The sequence below is a fragment of the Mustela erminea genome, chromosome 6 (genome assembly GCF_009829155.1).
Source record: "Mustela erminea isolate mMusErm1 chromosome 6, mMusErm1.Pri, whole genome shotgun sequence".
NCBI lineage: Eukaryota > Metazoa > Chordata > Mammalia > Carnivora > Mustelidae > Mustela > Mustela erminea.
This window is the reverse complement of record NC_045619.1, coordinates 70,841,202-70,844,043: the sequence shown is the minus strand read 5'-3', so window position 1 is coordinate 70,844,043 and position 2,842 is coordinate 70,841,202. Positions and strand designations below refer to the sequence as shown.

Sequence of the window (2,842 nt, the reverse complement as noted above, 5' to 3'; positions counted from 1 at the left end):
GCATTACTTTCAGTGCTGCCTCCACAGGAGCAGGTGGGATCTACCAGCAACCTTGAAGGAGCCACCCAAGGTGTGCCCATGTAAGGGCAAAAGGAAACTCAAGAACCACTGACCCAACAACCTGCTCCACCAATTTGTACCTTAGCGTGCATGCAGATGCCTTTTAAGTATGGGCATAGACAAAAAAGGAATTCGTATTGAAGGAGAAACACACTGTCTTCAATGTAAGGCTGCAGAACTTTCCGCATATAGAACAGTAGACTAACACTTAGTCTTTAGCATAAAATATTCTCCCCCTTAAACATTTTTCATGCTGCATAGCCCCACTGACCTCTGGAGACAGTGGGAAGAGCATGCCCAGGCTCCCTTTGAACTCCCGCTCAGCCAGATGCCCACGTCAATTGGCCACAGTGGATTCATTCCCCAAGGCTCCACAGAGCACAGTGTGGACATGTGCACTCCAGACCTGAGAGCAGCCACCCATCTCCAGGGCTACCATGCGCTTTTCCAGAGCAGGCTGCACCAGATGGTGGTGACAGCTGAGTGCAGGACTGGAGTGCTAGCTCTGCTGTGGGTGCTCCCCGACCAGGCAGTCCCTGTGAGTCTCAGTTTCCTCATATCTCTTCCTTGATGTTCCGTCTTTGTTCATCTAGCATCCTCAAACTGAAAGTCCAGGACCTTCCACACTAATTATAAAGTCTGGCTGAACATTTAATAATGAACAAAGTTGTCTTTCTCTGTGGTGCAACTGTGCAGGAGAGCTCTCCAAGAGAAAGCATGCCCTTGACAGCACCCAATCTTAGATCCAGTTGTAGCTCCATGTAAGGTTCCATATTGTCTTTGTTCAGTCATATCCAAACTGTGGTCTTCTTCATAGCCTTCTGATATCCTTCCCTATGAAACCTCTCATCTGCCATCACCATGGTGTGGAATGTGTGAACTCTCCACCAGGTGACACCTGGCTGGCCCTCCCCCCACCAGCTTCGCCAATGTGTGCTGCTGCCACCAGTAAGGTTCTAGCATCATCAGCTCACACCCTCCTCGAGGCCAGGCTGCGACTGCCGGCAGCAGTGCAGAGCCAGAAAATAAGAGTTTTAAAAGCAGTGGCTTAAGTTTCTACCCTAGGAAGTACAAACAAACAAAACATAACTGAGCAAAATAAAATAAGAAGAAATTAATTGAAGAGCCAAATTTGGTTTCTTAAAAAGATTGATAAACATCTAGGAAGATGATCCAGAAAAAGAAAAAAATTACCAAGATCAGTAATGAAAGAGGGGATTCACTACAGATTTTAAAGGTGTTACAAGAAAATGTAAGAATATTATAAGCAATTTATGCCAACCAACTGGAGTAGGCAGGTGAAATGGACAGGTAGATTCACAAATGAGTTCTATCAAGCATTTAAGGAAGAAATGCCAATGTTTTGATTTGGTGAGTTAAGTATAATCTTTGTAACAGAACCTGGTATCAACAGAAAGAAAAATTACAGACCAATAGTATTCATGAATATAGCTGGAAAATTCCTTGTCAAAATACAGCAAATAGAATCAAGCAAAGCATAAAGACTATATTATATCAAGACCAAGTGAGGTTTATTCCAGCAATGCAAAGTTTAACATTGGAAAAGCAGTGAATGTGGTTCACCATATTAACTGAATAAACAACATATTGTACAGTCACTATAGTTTTTACTGTAAAAAAATTGATAATATTAAATATCCATTCATAATAAAATGACCAGCAAATGAGAAATAGAACTTTCTCAACATAAAAAAGAGCATCTATGTAAAATCTATAGCTAACCAATTTAATCATGAAAGACTGGATGCTTTTCCCCTAAGGTAAGTGACAATGCAATGATTTCTGCTTCGATCATTTCAATTCAGCAAAAGAAGTCAAATCTGGTCCTGTAAGAGAAGAGAAAGAAATAATATCATAAATATCGGGAAAAAAGAAAATCACTCTCTTTATAGAAGACATAATTATCTATATAGAAAATTCGAAAGAATTTACAAAGCAGTTACTAAAAATATTGAATAAATTTCTCGACTGTAAAACACCAGGTCAATCAACAATCTGAAGGTTTTGAAGGGACGGGGGGTGGGAGGTTGGGGTACCAGGTGGTGGGTATTATAGAGGGCACGGATTGCATGGAGCACGGGGTGTGGTGCAAAAATAATGAATACTGTTATGCTGGAAATAAAAAAAAATATATATATATAAAAAAAAAATTCGCTTATGTTTCCTAAATAAGAAAATGAACTTAAAACTCTTTCATATTTACCATATTTGATGAAAACATTAATATTTAAAAATGTGTTTTAAAAAGTGGAAGATTTCTATAGTAAAATTTACTAAAATTCCTAATATAAAGAAAACCTAAATAAATGGAGAGTTATTCCATGTTCATTAATTGGAATTAAGTGTTGTAATACTATAATACTAAGTAATACTGTTGTCTGTTCTCCCCAAATTAATCTATAGAATCAACGCAGTAACAGCAAACTTTTTAATAAAAATTGACAATATTATTCTAAAATTCATATAGAAACTTAAATGTTACAGAAAAGTCAACATAGTCTTGTTAAAAAAAAACTAATAAATTTGGAATACTTCTACTACCTCACTTAAAGAATAAAGCTATACTAATCAAATAGCGTGGCACTTGCATGAGGATAAAGAGTCCAGAAAGCGACCCAATTCATTTTTTTAAAAAAAGATTTTATTTATTTATTTATTTGAAAGAGATCAGCGAGAGGACAGGCTGGGGGAAATGCAGAGGGAAAGGGAGAGGCAGAGGAAGAGGGAGAAGCAAACTCTTGGCTAGTTAGGGAGCCCGATG

The 2,842-nt window shown here is 38.2% G+C and overlaps 1 pseudogene; it reads right to left on the bottom strand.

Annotated features, from left to right (window-relative positions):
- Positions 1-658: 658 nt before the first annotated feature.
- On the bottom strand, positions 659-923 carry LOC116593516 (annotated as a pseudogene).
- Positions 924-2,842: the final 1,919 nt, after the last annotated feature.